Genomic DNA, 18,413 nt, shown 5'->3' with positions numbered 1-18,413 from the left:
TTTCGGTTCCTAGCAGTTAACCAGCATAATAATTACAAAGACAATTATCTCAGCAGGCCAAAGTGAGTTTCCCCTTTGAGCCGCAGGTTGCAAATTATCAGGCGAGCCACTACTTCATCAACAACTGACTAAGAAACGAACTGGACGCAATGTCCAGTAGCCCCGCTTGTTAGCGCTAATGAAATGGCCGAAATTGCGTGCGGTTGCCTCTGTCTATAGCTTCGCTAACGAATCAACAGCTTCTGTTCATCTAATGAGAAAACCTCGATGCGGAAAGCTCATTACCTTCAAGTGTTGTAGACGGTGGACACACAAATTAAATCAAATCGAGTCACTTTATTAACAAAATGCACTGTAGTATGTTCAAAAAATAATGAGAATTTTGGTTTTTTGAAAACAAATATTCATTTATTCGTTTACATTGATGGTGTAACTTTCAAAGTAGTTACCATTAGCGCCAGCTAATGGTAACTACTAATGGTAACTCCTAATCCTCGAAAAGCTTCTCAAATTCGATCTCTGGGATAGCCTTCAGCTCTTTCAGCGAAGCGCTCATATTGTCATCTATGTTTGTGAAATGAAAGACCTTTGAGGTTCTCTTTATTTTTGGAATTGGGAAAAGTCACAAGGAGCCATGTTGGGTGAATATGAAAGCTGGGGCATTATTTAATTCGAGGGCGACATCAATGAGTTATTATTAACAAGTTATTGATTGATTTGACTCTTCAGAACAACTACGGGGTAAGTTTGTATTCATTTCATTTGGGGATATTCTTCAAGGATATAGATTCATCTATTTTTCAGATCGTGGAATGATGAATCGTATTATTATATTCTTGAATGAAGTTAGAAGAACGACTCAGATTATCAGTGTTCTTCAAAGTAACAAGCCCCAGTCTCCCCCAAAGATCCAAGTAACCACAATCTCTCGTGACAAATATGGTAAACCATTTCTTACAGCCAGCTACTGTACAGACGTTACTACGCGCAACATCTTCGTCATGTATGGTATTAATTAGAGAGCAACTCAGATGACTTTGTGATGGTATTTTAGAAAGCAGTGGGGTACCAGAAGTATCTAGGTTCGTTGGAGGATAAACATTGAAGTTCGAAAGCAAGTCCAAAGGGTCTTATTTGTCGTGAACTGATAATTAGTTTAGTGTGTTTGATAGTGAACGTCTAGGTATTCCAAAAACGGTCACTGAAGGGAAAAATTATTTAGTTTAGCTAGTCAAAATACTATCTTTCATGTATATATCCTATCTGCAGATCTGATATGCGTTGCACACCAAAAATTACCCACCGTATTCACAAGATCTAACTTCCTGCGACTGCCAAATTGATAGCTGAGGCTGAATGCTCATATGATTTGTATATTGATCATGAAAAGTGTTCGTATCATAAAAACCATTCTGCTGAGCCAGAATGTAATAGAGTATATCAATCTTGGCAAGTGACAAGGATGACAATTGGTAGGAGTAACCAAGTTCAATTCAATGCCTCAAAAACCCAGGCATCGGTTTTAACCAAAAAGATAAATGTCTCTGAACCATATATAATAATGTCAGGTAAGACAATTCCGCTTTCTGCTTCGATAAGTTTGTTGGGAGTTGAAATGAACACCAATATGTGTTGGCACAATCATGTCGCTGATGGAATTACAAAGGCTGCTTCTCAAAAGCTTGGAACACTGTTCCGAACCAGAAAACTGTACACACCTTAGCAACTTTTGATGCTTAATAAAGCTCAGATCAGACCTTCTTTGGAGTATTGTTCTCATGTATGGAGCTCCACCCTGAAACATACTCTGAAGCTGCTGGATTTCATCCAAAAAAGAGCCATCCGCCTGATTGCAGACGCGAACATCATTTGCATCCTTGATAGTCTGGAACATGTAGATTTGTCTCTCTTCTATATATATACTTTCACGGGAGGTATTCATGTGACTTAGCACATTCGATTCCACCAAAGGCGGTACATATTAGAAATACGAAATACGCGAAGGACTGTAACTGCTCATCGTTTTGAGTTTCAACTCAACACCTCGAACTCCACCGTTTAAGAACTCTTTCATTTGGAGAACTGCGTTTATGTGAAATAAACGTCCTCAAAACATTTTTCCAGGTGGATTCAAATCCAATGTGAATCACTACTTTCGCACAGGCACCGCTCTTAGAGCGCTTTGCAGATTTTCCTATAGTACTTGTGTTTTGTCCTTGAAAAATCTTCGGCTGGCATCAACATACTTCATTCTCACGAATAGTGGCCACATTTCTCGCTCGTTGGATAATATACTATTGGTTTCAATGATATTTGTGTTTGATTTAATTTCTCACTTTGGCTATTTATTTTTTTTTTTTTTCGCCTCAAATTATTGAATAGACTCTTGGGGGAGGCAAATTTTTATTTCTCCTTGAAAAAGATAATGTTACAACAGCCGTATTCTATTATTTGATCAAAATATTTCCTCACATGTTGATTGATAACAAACTGAAATTGAACATATATTCTGAAATACAAACTCTCTTACGGATGTTAATGTGATTGGTCGCGATAGAACTTGATTATACTAGGAATATCTCTGAAAAATCTTTCATGACTCTACATTAAAGATACCGAATTTGCAATCTCAAACCCAATACCGTTGTCTTCATCATATATAATTATAATAATAATAATAATATTATATAAATAATTGACGTGATTCTACACAATTCCATCGCCATCCCCATACAAAAAATGGTTCAAATGGTCTACAATGTTTAAGGAACTTTCAATAGCATTCGAGACTATTTTGAAATGGTTCACAATGACACGGTTTTTTCTGGGATATACTCCAACGTTTCCAACTATTCCCGAATATTTCAGAACTTTCCACAATGTCGTGGTATGTTCTGTAATATGAAATGCTCTCAAATACTCTCCAATGTTTTGGACTGTTCTAGAAATTTCCATAGGGTGAACTTTCAGCTCTCATGTCTTCAAAAGCCCTTCAAGACAAGCTGATGTGAAACTATTGCAGAAAAGTCATCATGTCCAACACTTCTCCAGGATTATCCTTAAGAACAGATGTGAGAAGCCAATCATGATTTGATTCAGTAGCACTGATACTAAGGCAGAACAAAAAAGTCCTCTATAGTATTGGATAAATCTTTCTGATTCTGGCATCAACTAGATAATATTTTGAAATGAAAGCCACAGAGAAGCAGGAAGCAATTTTGTATTTGGTGACCGATGTGGAAGCTCAACGCTGCAACAGACCCTGTCTCGGTTTCATTTTTGGTTTATCGTGTTTTTGGTAATTATTCAACAGGATGCATACCCATAGGCAAAAACTGAGTTGAGTGTATTATTTTCATTCAACTTGCTGAACAAGGTTCATAGGTTAGGTTAAGTTGGGTCCAAAGTGAGTGGGTCTATTCGACCCTCCACCGCAGCCCGCAAGGGTTTATTGTGGCTCACACCTATTCACACTCGACCAAATAAACCCAGCTTCTCAACGAAGCCGATTAGTTTGTATGGTGAGTGGTCTTTCAGGTCAGATGGTGAGAGAACGGCTTTGCCGAACCCTAAAAACCTGATTCAGTCCCAGCTACATAAGCTTACCTATGAATTTGTGTATCACTAGGCTTCAAATCTGATAAATGGTCATAAACTGGAACCTCTGGCGTGAAATGAATACAAAACAAGCGTTTCTGTCAATCACCAGAAATGCAGAAAACATCTCCTGAAGACGCCAACTTGTTTGATGGAATGTGCGTCGAGAGGAGGGTTGCATTTCTGGTGATTGAGAAAAATGCTACATTCAGACAATATCACGTTCAACATTCTATGATTTTTGAGTGCTCGTAATGGACCAAACACCCTGTAATCATCATCCTCGACACGTCGATGAAAAGTAACATAGTGGGGAGTTAATCAAGTGCTTGTTAACATTAACGAAGCGAGTATTGTCACAGCTTCGCCACTAAAAATGTCATTCACAGCGATAACGAACCTTTTCAGACGGTATTGTACTCCTTGTTATTCAACAATCAGGACTCTGCGTGAGCATGCATTGAAAAAGTTTACGAATCTCGTTTGCTTGACATTCGAACGAAGGACGGCTCGAAACTAATTTCAGCAGGGTCGTATCTAGCAGTAATGTTAGTATTATCGTTATGTTGAAAAGAAAATTCACATTGAAAACGCCTCAAAGAAGTTTTCCAGATCCACTCATCTGAGACAAAGATCATCTCTTCTCACAAAGATACTATTATGTGATTGACAGAAGATTCAAACGAAAATCAATGACAAATAAGGCTCCCAAATTTTGTCTCTTGCTCAGATCAAGTTATTTGTCTTTCTCCTGCAATGAATTGCAAACCCAGTCCAAAAACAAAGTGTTCGCAATCCAACACCAGACAGCGTTGTTGAGTTCAACAATGCATTCAGGATTCAGCCTGGCGTCACTGGTGGTAGGCTGAATCAGGAATGTTTGACTCAAATTTATTTGAAGCTCAAACCTGAGTGTAAATCTTCAACACAACTGACAGATCTATGCCGCTTTCACTACAAGGCAACTGATCCCGCAGATAGTGTCTACTCAAGAATAAATATCCATGCTCATTCATAACTACCTAGACGTGTCCTTCAAGAACGGTTCAGTCTAAAGTTCCAATCGTAATTCAGTCATAACAGGTCGAAACAGTGTTTGTTGTTGAATTAGGAATGCTTCGTTTCCGGCTCTACTTTCTCACTACTTTCCCTCTACTTTCTCTAAAATAAAAAAACTACTAGCATCATCAGCAATGGTCAAATCTGAGAAGTCAATGGATGGTGTTCTGGGTCAGCACTGATCATCCGTAATGATTTCTCTGAAACTGAAAATTTGATTATTCTCAAATCACTTCCGTATAATTGATGTTCCAATAACAAGCTGGCAATATTCTTCAAATTCTGAATATTTCTGGAACTCTTTTTTGCACCGGCATTTCAAGCAGTGGCAGCATATACAGATAAGATAAACACTATATTGCTGAGTTGTCTACTACCCTCTATTCAATTGTAATTGAATGAGTGCATTATACTCCTACCATAGAATAATCAACGCAGATATCCTTTAGGATTTGCGTCTACCTGTTTATTTGAATTGTGTAATGTAATATACCCTATACTTATCTCATTTCCAGTAAACCTTTTTTTAGTAAACTATTGGAAAAAAGTGTATTCAGTATCAAAATAATACATATCTATTTATCTATCTTTCTATCATTTAATCATATCTTTTGAAAGTTTCGGACTTATTTCAATAATGATCAATAGTGTCGGTCGGTAGCCAAGCGGTTCGGCGTGGGTGCTTTGTTCACTCACTCGAATTGACTGCCGTGTTGGTCGGTGGTTCAAGCCCTAGTCTGAACGATCGATCTTCACTTGCTATCGTCCAACCCGTGTTAGGAATCACACGTTAAAAGGTAAGACGTCGTTAATCTTTAGCTCGCACAAGTTTCGACTTCTGAGGGTTGTCGTTCGTAGGGGTGCGACAGCTGGTTAACGGAAAAACATATTTTAAACAGATTTTTAAACAGTGCTTAGTTCTACTCATCGAATTAACCAATATTGTGAATGCAGGATCGATCCATATTCTGGAATAACGAGTGCTCAATGCGAATGATTTAATAAACGATGCCAATCGCAAGTTAGAAGTTGAGACCTTTTTATTCCTCAATTTGCACAAGTTTTGACGTTTTTTGAATAATTTAAAATTCGATTATTTTGAAACCGATTATTTTTACGGAAAAAAGCTTCGACTTTTTTTAGAGAGTTCCATGATTACCAATAAGAGTAATGATTCGATTTTATTAGCATAAGAACTCCAATGGTCTTGGATTATTAACACGAATTGTGAAGAATTCGAGCACTTCGTTTTCACCGTTATCTCATCGCCTTTGATAATGTATACCGCAGTAGTAGACGAAACTTCAGGCATAAAACCTGATCTTTGGAAGCATAATATAAAACCATAATGTTCGAATATATGAACAGAGTACGTAAATGAATAAACTAGTATATACCATCTAAAGGAGTCAACCGACTTACTTGACGCGGCTGGACGCATTTCTCTCGAGTTTCAATAAAATTGAAATTGCGAAATTGAATATTCAAATTACGGATTCTAATCGAATTGAAAATGTCTTTCAGTACCAATGAGTGTCAATCAGATTATTGAAAATTTCGAAAAATCTTTTGTCATTCAAAGGGGAATTTGAAATAATGGTTTGTTTTCTTATTTTCATGAGGTGATGTGAGTAATTGTGGCAGATCGTTTTTTCATTTCATTCTTTTGTATCTGTACGTTTTACTGGTGAGTTTCATTCGATTTACATATTCATTTGAGTTGTATCAGTGGAGTTAAGGTCACTATCACAATCATCATATCAAATTGATTCTGCGAATTTCTGTAGAAGCATTGATGCAAAGTTTAATATCCAGTCACATTCATATTTTAATATTCGATTCCATTGCTTCTATTCGATCAGAACAGCGACAGCGAATTAAATTATGAAAATGCGTCATAACTAGACCCTGAGATTAACCTAACCTAACCTAACCTAACCTAACCTGGGAGTTAATTTCATGGCTATCGGTGTTATCGCTGTTGAAAAGAAGCGTTAAATCGCTGTTAAACTCTGAATATATATTCATGAAAATATACTGGGAGACCCTAATGTCATGCTTCATATATTTCTCGAAGAACCCTGTTAATTTCGTTCGGGTCCGACCCTGCTTTCAATTCCGTAATACAACAAAGCCAGACACAAAGAAACGTAATTAGTGTTAGGGTTATTTCTTTTCTTTGGGTCAACCAATTCGCCATTCTTGTGTGGGAGTGTTATTCTCAATTATCCATCATGCTCCAATGCTTCTTCATCTCGCGTAGTGAAATTGAGGATTTCCTCCACTTCGAGTTGTATACTGAAGTGATACCGGAAAAATAATTGAAAAAGTAATCAAACTGCCGTTGGTAAAATTTAGTGAATCTTGCAGTCAAAAGAATGAAACTAGTGAAATTTTGAAGAAGTAATCCATATATGAAGGGATATATTTTCGTTCAAATTAACAAAGTTCCGAATGGAGTCTGCAAATAGACATTTCATCAATAAATATATTGACTATGTGTCGATGGTTAATTGTTCCTGAAAACGATGATGAAGCCTTGAGTTCAATATATCTTCAATTTATTGAATCATTATATGCAAGTGAATAAGCAGTTATACAGTTACAATCAAACAAATAACATCATACTTATCAACTTGCAGATAGTACGATCTGGGGAATTAAAATAGCTCTACCAGGTGGAGTGTCACCTGTGGAGGTAAGAATCCTCCGAATGGCTGCAATATCCAGGAGTATATGAGTATGTATTCGTGACGGAAGAATATATGATTCTAAGTTCAGTTAGTGTCACTGGTGAAACTTTCAAAATATCGGACACCTTGTTGACGTATAAAGCCTGGGCTCTGCCGTGATGGACTCCTTTCCTTAGCTACTTATGGCACCCTTCCTGGATCATGAGAGAATCAAATCTTGAGTTCACAGAGCTGAACGTTGACTAAACGGTGCACTGCCCTCTCTGTAAAGCAATATCTTTTTAGTACTCAGACTCTTGATCCTGTTAACAAACCTAGAAAACTAGGTGATGTTTCCCACAAGCGACGTATGTCTTCAGCAAGAGCAGGATATCTCAAAAATCTGTGTTGCATCAAATCCTCTAGCAGAAGCAGAATCTGCATTAGGAGAGAAAACAAATTTCACCTGAGAACGTAAGCAAACATGCGCAAGAATGAGTCAAAGAAATCATTTGTAGTGGACGGAGGAACGGAAATAAATTTGAAGCGAATCCAGCGGTATCCATACGGGATACCGTGAAGTCAGTAGACTGTTTTTCCAAACTCTTCAGGACTTTTTGAAAAAAACATAATTTTGTGTCATATAAATACAAACCGACTCAGTGCCTTCTTCCTGGTGAAAAAGAAAGTCGATGATTTGTAGATATAGAAAATGAGAAAATGGATTGACCAGTCTAATTTCAGCAATCGAGGCTTGAATAACAGGAAAAATGATCATTACTGAAGTAATAGGAACCTAACACAAAATATTTCTTATTGGGTCAAATATTATAGGACCAGTTTTTTACGATGGGACTTCAATAGGTGAGCATAATATAAAGTTCCTTAGAACCACACTGGACGAGTTTTTTAATAAATCTTATCTAGCTGATCGCCAAGGAGTATTTTCCAAAGAAGTATTTTTTTATCAACCTTTTTAATAATCGTTTCATTGCTACCAAAGAACCAGTAAGTTCATTGGCCTCCTCGTTATCTGGACATTACACCTATGAATTTCTGTCAATTTTTGAAGAACGAAGTGTATAAAAATCGTTACGATAGTACCTTTGAGCCCCGAATAGAGCGATAACGAATACCATACGGTAGCAAAGATGATCGTGCCGTTTTGAAGGCAACAAGAATTGTCTTCAAGTGTGCCCCAAAATATATCGAGCAAAAAGAAGATGTATTCAAACACTCGATTCTATTTTTAACAATAATCTAAACAATCAATATATATTATTTGGTTTAAATTTTTAATTTGTTTGGCAAACTTGACGAAAATTGAAAAAGCTCGATACCAAACAGTTGTTGGACTACAGTAGTAATGAACTACGATGTCTAACAGGCCTTTTTACAGTCGGACTATCGGAAGACAGTGTGTGTCGCCTCTGTCTGGAAAATGATAAAACAGCAGAGCACATACTTTATGCCTGCCCTGCTGGGGACCGAATCAGGTTTTTAGAGTTCGGCTTCGTTAAGAAGCTGAGTTTATTTGGTCGAGTGTGAATAGGTGTGAGCCACAATAAACTTTTGCGGGTTGCGGTGGAGGTCTAATAGACCCTCTCACTTTGGATCTAATCTAACATAATTCATAATACATTCTTCAAGGTTCGAATCTCCGGTTTTGATACATCGGTGGTACAGGTGTAGTCATTCCCATTGGTTGAATACGGCAAGCCAAACCTTAGTTATATAATTCCTTCTTTCTTTCGGTTGAGATTGTTTCTATGTGTGTAAACTTCTATTGCCTCTTTATATAATATTGAGTGTTGGCTCTGAATTATGTGAACTAAATGATGTGAGTGCTTTCTCTGAGTGTATGTTCAGCTATTGCTGATTCCTCGGTATGCCCAAGAGGCGGACATAAGTGTGTTATTTTTGCTTTCAGGAGAGAGTTGTCATTCGATCAAAGTAGAAATATACGGAGTTTCCCATTTATGGAATACATTTTTTATAGTCTTTTCAATAATGTATCACAAGTAGGGGTTTACAATTCAAACTTTTTGTGTTTTGGTGGGTAGGGCCTAAGGGGTTGATGGGGGTGAGTTCTCTTTCATGTAACTTTAGTTCCCCTTTACTATCCCAGAAACAGTTTCAAGCATTTTTCTATACCAGCTTTCGTTCATGAGATATAGCCCATGGTAAGTTTTAAAATTGACACACTGTATCAAAAGACAACGTGAATCAGTAGAAAAAACTACTAGATTTCTGATTTCACCAAACTCCTATCTTCAATAACAAAGAAGTTACCAATGGTGCCGATTTGAGTTTGTACGCACTGTATACTCGATATTACATTGTAGTACCGGACACCTTGATATTACAGGACTTAGCTTCAGATCTTTCTACCGAATGAAACTTTGATAGTTGTTTCGCTAATTAGATCTATTTATTTCATTGCGATTATGGCAATTATACAAGTAATTGCTTGGCAATTAAAATTAATGGCGACATTGTCGTGAACATTATACGTTATTTAATTCCTAATGGCCGATTTGAGTCGACCTGTCATAGTCGTCCACCGTAAATAACTATCGCGAACCGCCGGTTTTCCGAACTCATAATCAACGTGTAGCATTCTTCTCGTGGCCATTAAAGCAGTAGCACTAACATTACGACTCGAATTGATTCATTAAATCTTTCGCTGTACTTTTAATTGAATTTTTTAAAGTCCTTTCCAAACAAGGAGAGACGATTCGTTTGATTTCCTTCAAATATTGCCGTTCTAGCCTTGAATTGTTAATTATAAATCATAAAGGCCTGCTTTATGGTTCTGTGAGCGGACGTTTCTTTTTCCCTGTTACGAATTGAGACTTCAAGAACAGTTTTTTGAAATCGATCGTATAAATTACAGACCGTTTTATCTTTATATAGATGTAATTACCACTCTTTATATAGGATAATGACCCCAGATGCAGAAAGAAAGATGTAGGTTTCCAGTGTGGAGACATACTCATTACTCAAGGGTAATGAGCGGTATTATCAATCATTTTGAACAGTAAGAATGTCACAAAGACTTAAGCTTAGAAGAAATTTTTTTACGCGTTCTTAGTTTTCTAACTTAATTTCTGACCTTTCGGTAACTTTCAGTTTCGACGAAGACGATAATGATTGAGTATGTGAACAATGCATTTTTTACTACAGAATCATTCAAATTATTTTTTGAACTAATATGACATATTTGTATTATCTATATACTCAAAAGGGTTTAAGACAAGTAGAACTTCAAGAGGGCAATGGAAAATTCAAATGATTATATGATCAGTTTGTTCGTCAAAACTGTCATTGAACAACATCTGATTGTGAATTGTCAACTTTGAATGAAAAATAAAATAGTAGAATAATTCCCCCACTTCTCCAAATTCTATTTGGAGAAGTGGGGGAATAATTTTGAAGTCTGGCAGATCTATCTCATGAGATAGATCTGCCAGACATCCTAATTATAGATTTTCACTCTCTCTTTCTAGGTTTTCTTGGCCTTGGCTTCCGTACGGTGCTTTCAGCCAAATTACAGAGTTTCAAAAACTTTCTTTGGGACTGTCCAGTGGCAGTTGGGTTACAGTTTTTCAAATATATGATATTCAGTATTAACAATCTGGAATATAGAGATGTGAGTAATAATGTCATATTGCATTTTTTTACAGTTAATGATTATAAGTCGTATATATGGAAAATAGAATCAATCATAGTACAAGAGGAATTATTGAGAATTATCTACAAAACCTAACATATTTCAACAACTCCCGCTCCCGTTACAAAAGACTGTTTATTGAAGTTCCCAGAACAAGAATGGACGTGAGATAAAAGTCAAAGAGACTCGTACATAAAAAATCGAATTTAAAATAGTGAAAACCATGAAGATAACATTGCAAAGATTATTCGAGGAAATATACCACAAATCTAGACTGAAATAGTGTTTAAACGTAAACCGAAACCTCTACCGTAGAATAGAACCAGAACAAGCACTTTTTGTTAACACCAGAACTGCAATACTCTTCTCGATGCGCGTTTCACCAACCAAGTTGGCGTCTTCACCTCCTAAAGCGGCAAATTGGTTAAAAAACGCGTGTCGTGAAAATTGTTGCAATTCTGGTGTTTGGGAAACGTGCTTGTTTAGGATTGCAAGAATGTTCAGTTACGAATACCAGAACATTACATTCATATAGAGCCAAACTCAAATACATTTTCACATCAATGAAGATACGAAGACAGATGAACATGGATTTTTACGAAATAATACTCTGTTTACTCTATTTATGGACTGAGCACTGTAACCTGAGCCTTATAAATGATATTATAATGATATTACGAATTATATTTTGTTAGATTAGGTAATGTATATTGCAATAGAGGTTTAAAATTTACTGGACAAACATCGGATTCATTCAGAACCATTTTAAAAAAATTATTAGTATAATTGCCCTTGTTTTACTGTAGTACTGCCAAATTGTTCGTTTTAGGTAATATTTAGTATAACTATGTATCTGTAGTATATTTCATACATTTAAAATAAAATAAAAAATGGACTGTAGAATTGACGGTTCGTATTGGATAATTTCTACTAACCGAGTTTCATGATTGGCTGAAGAGTCTAAAATTAAATTGAAGTCATGTTACGGTGACGAATAGAAATCGGGGCATGTGGGGATGGTTATCGCCGTTGTGTCATCAATGTTCATCAGAAACTAATCGCGATTTGAGTGTTGAAATTCGATATTAGTTATCTGTTTGGAATGTGGCGTCCTTGAACAAGTACTAATAGTAATAACGAGTGTGATAACAAGGCAGACTTTTTCCAGTGTAGTGATTCCAGTAGTGATGGTGAAAAAGAGATACCAATGAATAAGATTCGGATGCACTTGAATATTGAAACACAGAGAGTATGTTTCAATGTAAATGATTATTGAATAGCAAAATTGGTTAGCTCCCTAACTATATTATTAAAGGGGAGCTATTGGAAGGTGAGTTTCACTATATCGTTTACTTGAACTGTATACTTAGTTGTTTCTAGGTCTTAAAAATTCCATACCTACGTAGATATGGAGATGAAGACAAATAATATATTTTCGGATTCACGCTGTCTGAAAAGGTATTTTAACAAATTTGAATCTACGGAGAAAAATATAAAATTTGAATGGATGAAATATTATTATTATACCAGATGGAAATATTCAGGTGAGATTGTTGAAACAAAATTAAGTTAAAAATGAGATATTCAAAAAAACTTCATTATGAGATTTTCACTAAACAGTTTTACAAAAACGCAACACATTTTTCGCTATACAATAGCTTTTTCAGGCATAAAGAAACGACACTTCTGAAAACATAAACCGCATTTTCAGGAGGTGAAATAGACTAATTGTTCTATGCCCAATTTTCACCTTGAAAATGATGGACAGTACCTCAATGACATCATTCAGAATACGTTTCATTTGGGGCGATACGTCGACGTTCTATATACGTTAAATAACCTGAATCATATTTACGTCTTGAAAATAACGTATTAAATATGATGAAGATTTTGAATAATGATAACAGCATCCTGATTACATTAATTTAAATTCTAAGTAATTTGAGGAAGTTTTCAAGTGCTGATAGTTTTCCAGGGTGAAATGTTCTCTCGAAAATCTAAAAACATGTCGAATTTGGTAATTACAAATAATAATTTCCTTTCACGAATGATACTTCTGGAGTGGGTCGTGATGTTTGGAGTTGGGCTCAGCAGTAATCGACATCATACAACTGTAGAATAAACTTTCTGGTAAACATTTTTTCTGTTGAAAATATCACATTTACATTAAAGAAATATATGATCTAATAACACGTTCCAATTTTTTTTGGAAAAGGTCTAATAAATCGAAACCGGTCGTAACATAAAATAAACTCAGTAGAAATTGAACAAAGGTTTTTTTTTTCTTCATTCAATATGAATTTCTAAAAAGTAAATAGGTCATCAATCGAACAAGATATCAATTTCAAATCCACAAAACAGGATAAATTTTCATTTTCAGTTAGAAATCACAAGAAAAATAGCCAAAGAAGGGAGAGGATATACTTTATTCAAGTTTGTGAGTTTATAACTGCACTGGTATGCAAACGCTTGAGGAACTTAATGTATAGCGAAAAACATGTTGCGGTTTTGTGTCCAGTGAAAATTTCAAACCAAAGTGGTGCGTTATGGATTTTCATCGAGTATCTGTCAATGCCATCACATATCGAGAATGAAATTTCGGGATTATCAATCCAGAACAAACAGATTTCCCAAACACTAGAACTGCAACACTTTTTTAAACGTGCGTTACATCAACCAAGTTGGCGCCTTCAGGAGATTAAGTGGTCTAATTATTCTACATTATAGTTTTCAATAGTTTACGTCATCTTCGACGTTTTCTTTGTGAAAATATAATTTCCCCAGGCCAAAAATTTTCCCGTTGTTCATATGTTGCTTCATTTCAAGTTGATAATTATAAAATGTATTCAGGGTAGTTTGTTAATGCTAAAATGTTGTAGATGCTTACAACAGTAGGGGATGGTTGACTTACATCAGTTGTTTTTGATACTATGCCTAGTCAGGCTTCATTATTGTATAATAATAATAATATGTTATTTATCTAAGATCCAAATACAAATGAGAAGTACAAATTGAAAGTTCAAATAAATACGAGATGCTCGATAAGTAAGTGAATACTTGTTTCGAGATACAAATTTGGTGTGAATGGGCATATAGATACATACATTGAAATAGTTAAACAAAAACATAGAATTAATAACATATAAAGGTATTCGACTACGAACATATTCAATCTTGAATGTAATCAAACATGTACAGCCATTTTAATTTGTTATTATACTTAAAATGAAATAAAATGAAAAAACAAACACTATGGTACAATATAAAGACACAGTTCAAGATTAGCTCTCAACCAGTTCTGTTTAATATAATATATCAATCGTTTGTATTCCTGCTTGATAAGAGTGAGACATATGTATTTAAAATGGTGTTCAATTTTCATTTTCCTTGAAATAAAAATATGAAAACGAATAGTATAATACAGTAACACAATTTTCAATTTAGCGAATATCAAACTTTTAGTTCAGTTCAATACAATATATCAATAATCTATATACCTGTTTGCTGACAGTGATACATCGGTATTTAAAAGGTTTTCAATTTTCATTTTCCTTCGATCATTTCAGTGACTACTATTCTATGCATTTTCAGAATGTATTTTTTCAATTCTTTCTTGAAAGTAAAAATGTTTTTTATGTCGGTTATTAATTTAGGAATAGAATTATATAATTTGGCGCAATGTATCTGTATGACCTTTGACTAAACGATTTAGACATGTGAGACTATATGTTGATTTTTCTAGCGAGTTTCGTAATGGTATATTTGTAAATGCTATGTTTTTGAGATGATGATTTCGCGATTTTATCAAAAACTTTTGCCCAAGGAATTTGGGACAATAGCTAAATCTTTATCTCAATTGAAAATTAGATAGATTATATCAGTTGGAAGGAATCAGAGTAATACTTATTTCGTGGCAATAGGAGCAATACATTTTTTTATTCAGAAGAAAATATGTCCAACAATGATAAACAACAACAATAAGTACTGCTTACTTCACGAAAAACTCCAACATATACACACCACTTCAACTGGTCCACCCCTAATCCAAAACAAACAAACCCGCGAAACAAACGAATAACACGTTGCGCTTCCGGTGTACACCAGAACTACACCTGCTCTGCGGTCGAGCGCTTTCGACAAACTGACTTGAAAACTCTTCGGCGACCGACGCACCAATGAAGTTCGGCGTGCGCACCGTCGCGATGCCGAAACAACGGCGTCGTTATTTCGAGGCGATACAGGTAGCTGATACACAATTTAATTAGCTTCGCGAATGATACTTGTTTGATTTTAATTTGCTGGACGCTGATTCTGTCGGTAACAAAGTGCGGAAGAAGGGTTGGTTGGGCTGCGGGGCGGTAATCTTGAAGGTAGGTGAGGTGGGGTGTTTGGAATGGACTCGTAAATAATCAACAGTGTCATTACAATAATCAAATATTCCAAAAAATGTTTCTATACATAATAAAAATGTTCATTTTACATCTTGAAAATAAAGGACAGCATCATAATAACGTCTTTTAGAATACTGTTCTTTTGGTATCCGAAATTCTGTACGAAGGAAACGTTTGATTTTCATCTTGAAAATGAGGGACTGAGAATATATTTTTTCGGGGGCAGAAGTCCGAATTTCCGACGTCTCATAAGCGTTAAATAATGCTTATATAGTCTCCTAACGCCTCTTCAAACTTTTGAAGGGGGAAGTCGGACAAAATTTGTATGAAAAAAAATCAATTTCAGTACTTTTTGACAAAAAACCCTATGGTGGAACATCAGTTGTTGCAAATTGAAAAGGGTATTTCAATTCTGTATACAACGACTTTCACTGTTTTGAATTTGGATAACCGGTTGCGGTTATAAATTGTGTGAATTGGAGACTAGGGAAAATGATAATTCGTAACTTCGCAACCAAAAGAAGATTGAAACAGCTCCAAAGTTGAATATCACAGGTTAGCTTAGGACCAAAGTGAGTTGGTCTATTCGACCTCCACCGCAACCCGCAAGGGTTTATTGTGGCTCACACCTATTCACACCCGACCATATAAACCCAGCTTCCTAACGAATCCGATTAGTTTGTATGGTGAGTGGTATTTCAGTCAGATGGTAAGAGTACGGCTCTACCGAACTCTGAAAACCTGATTCGGTCCCCAGCGGGAAAGGCACAAAGTATGTGCTCTGCTGTTTCATCATTTTCCAAACAGAGGTGACTCACACTGTCTTCCTACAATCAGAGACTCTGCATATGATGATTCAAATAACAACGACCTGTAAGGAGGCCTATTAGACATCGTAAGTCATCCCTACTGTAGTCCAACAACTCTGTTTGATATCAAGCTTCGAAGGATAAATAAACGCCTTGGAGTGAGTCAATCCTGGAAGATCACAGGTGACATAGAGTTTGTAATTTGTGAAATGAAGAAATTGCCAACGGAAAATAATCAAATTCAGTATAAAATTTAACCAAAGTTGGAAACCCATTTCTGTTTTCATTTCCTAGTAACAAAGATTATTGTTAGTTTGACAGCTGCCATTATTGATACTGAGTGTTCGCTTCATTTCATTTTGTTTAAATTGTCAAAAATAGTCCTCGCTAGATCTTTAAAGAGAAAAACGGGAGCAGATCTTATTAACGTCAAAGCCGGTTGTAGTTATCATGAGGAAAAAAAGGGGTTTTATTGTAAGATTTCCTGATAATCTGATCTGCCGAAAACATTTCAGGGAATCGGTAGAAAAAATTCAAACAACTGGAAGTTTAGCTAGAGAATTAGATTAAAATCGTTCCGTCGTGTGAACCTGGGACAATGTAAGAACTAAGAGACGAAGTACCGAAACTTGTGCTGAGATTATCCCTTACACATTGCAAAATGAGTTTAGAAATAGACTGTTTCACCGCTAGGAAGTTCAAGCAGAACATTTTGCACATTTTCTCAAATGATTCTCTTACGTATACGCTTTAAGGTATACGCTTTAAGGTTCAAATGATAACGAGGTTGAAAAAAAAATTTATCGTTTCATTGCCTTGAAATGAACACTTATCTACCGGAATCCTGGAATCGATTATCGTTGAAGAGAAGAACGAAGGGGAATTTGAAATTATACAGCGAGTTGAAAACAATGATGAAACAGGAAATTTGAATTTTAATTTTTTGTCTATAGGTAAAAATTAAATTTTTTTCAGTTACGGAGTTATAAGTATAAATCAGATTAGAATTTAAATTTAATTAAAGTATTTTCCTTGATAACTTTTCAATTACACAAGTAGGTAAGTGTTATTGAATAAATAGATATTCAATTAATGAAAAAAATCCTTAAATATTTCGTAATAGTTAATAAAAATGCAAATCATTTAAAATTATATGTTCATCCCAAACGTATAGTACACGGCGTGTTTTCAATCGAGACCACCGAATGATTCTCTAAATTTCTATACACTCGTAGTTGAACAGTGCGCGCTCTCTGCCTTATATCTTGAAAATGGTTCGAGATATAAAACATTTTTCATACAGAAATTGTAGAGAATTCAATTGTCCACAATATTTATGTGATCGATATTTTTTACTTTTGACCGTAAACAGCTATAGTCGCGGCTACCCTACGATAAGTAGGTTTTGAGGCAAGTTTTAAAGTGCCAAAATGAAGGTTTGTACAAGTGCATAGCTGACTATTTCCGGTTCCGAGATACTTGCCCGATTTTGACTAGTATCACTGGATTAGTACGTTTTTGGTGGCACACCTCATACCCTAGAAACATGCATCAGAAACGATGACCTTCAGCAAAACCAATCTACTTCACAAAATATTCGCAGCATAAAAATTTTAGGGCGAATAAATGAAAATTTATTCGGAATAATATACGCTCGACAGAGAAACACAAAACTCGCATTTAAGAAAACTTCCATATTAATAACCCGGCTTCGTCCTTAAAAGCATACCTATTCAAAAGGCCTGAGCATAATTAAAAATGAGGAAGCCCGACAATAAAACACACTTTCTCACTTCTAATTAATCTTGAAGCACTTAATTCAAGCAGTCTAAACAGTGTCATACGGCGCATCTTAATTTCAGAGCGGAGTTGGATTTATGGTAACAATTTAATTTTGATATCCTCTAGTTAATTTTTTACTATCAACCAGCTGTTTGTTCAAATGACCTGAAATGGTCATTTCATTTGATGGTTTCATTCGAATTCTTATCCTATTTTATCTTTCATGGCTCTGGGCCACCTTCTCAATTCACGTCTCATCAGAAGGCTCTTTCATCAATAATTATAATAGATATTGAAATATCAGTTTGTGAGAAATAGCAATGACTGTTACCTTCACGAAGAAAATCCTCATTGACAGGAATCAGAATGTCTCTCCGGAGTGGAGTGTCACCTGAGGAGGTAAGAATCCTCCTAAAGGACCCTCATTCTA

The 18,413-nt window shown here is 35.6% G+C and overlaps 1 protein-coding gene across 4 annotated transcripts in view; it reads right to left on the bottom strand.

Annotated features, from left to right (window-relative positions):
* LOC111503178 (LIM domain only protein 3) overlaps positions 1-15,162 on the bottom strand; it is a 458,150-nt gene extending 442,988 nt beyond the window's left edge. For 3 of the 4 annotated variants that reach the window (XR_012464152.1, XM_074169843.1, XM_074169846.1), the window contains exon 1: positions 14,994-15,162. The gene's annotated coding sequence lies outside the window, so the exon portion shown is untranslated. The remainder of the gene's footprint in view (positions 1-14,993) is intronic. The other variant, XM_074169844.1, reaches the window with a different exon arrangement.
* Between the last annotated feature and the right edge of the window lie 3,251 nt (positions 15,163-18,413).

Source organism: Leptinotarsa decemlineata, unplaced genomic scaffold (assembly GCF_025532065.1).
Source record: "Leptinotarsa decemlineata unplaced genomic scaffold, Ldec_3_MD MMD2_P_RNA_scaffold_6, whole genome shotgun sequence".
Taxonomy (NCBI): domain Eukaryota; kingdom Metazoa; phylum Arthropoda; class Insecta; order Coleoptera; family Chrysomelidae; genus Leptinotarsa; species Leptinotarsa decemlineata.
This window is presented reverse-complemented; position numbering and strand designations above follow the sequence as displayed.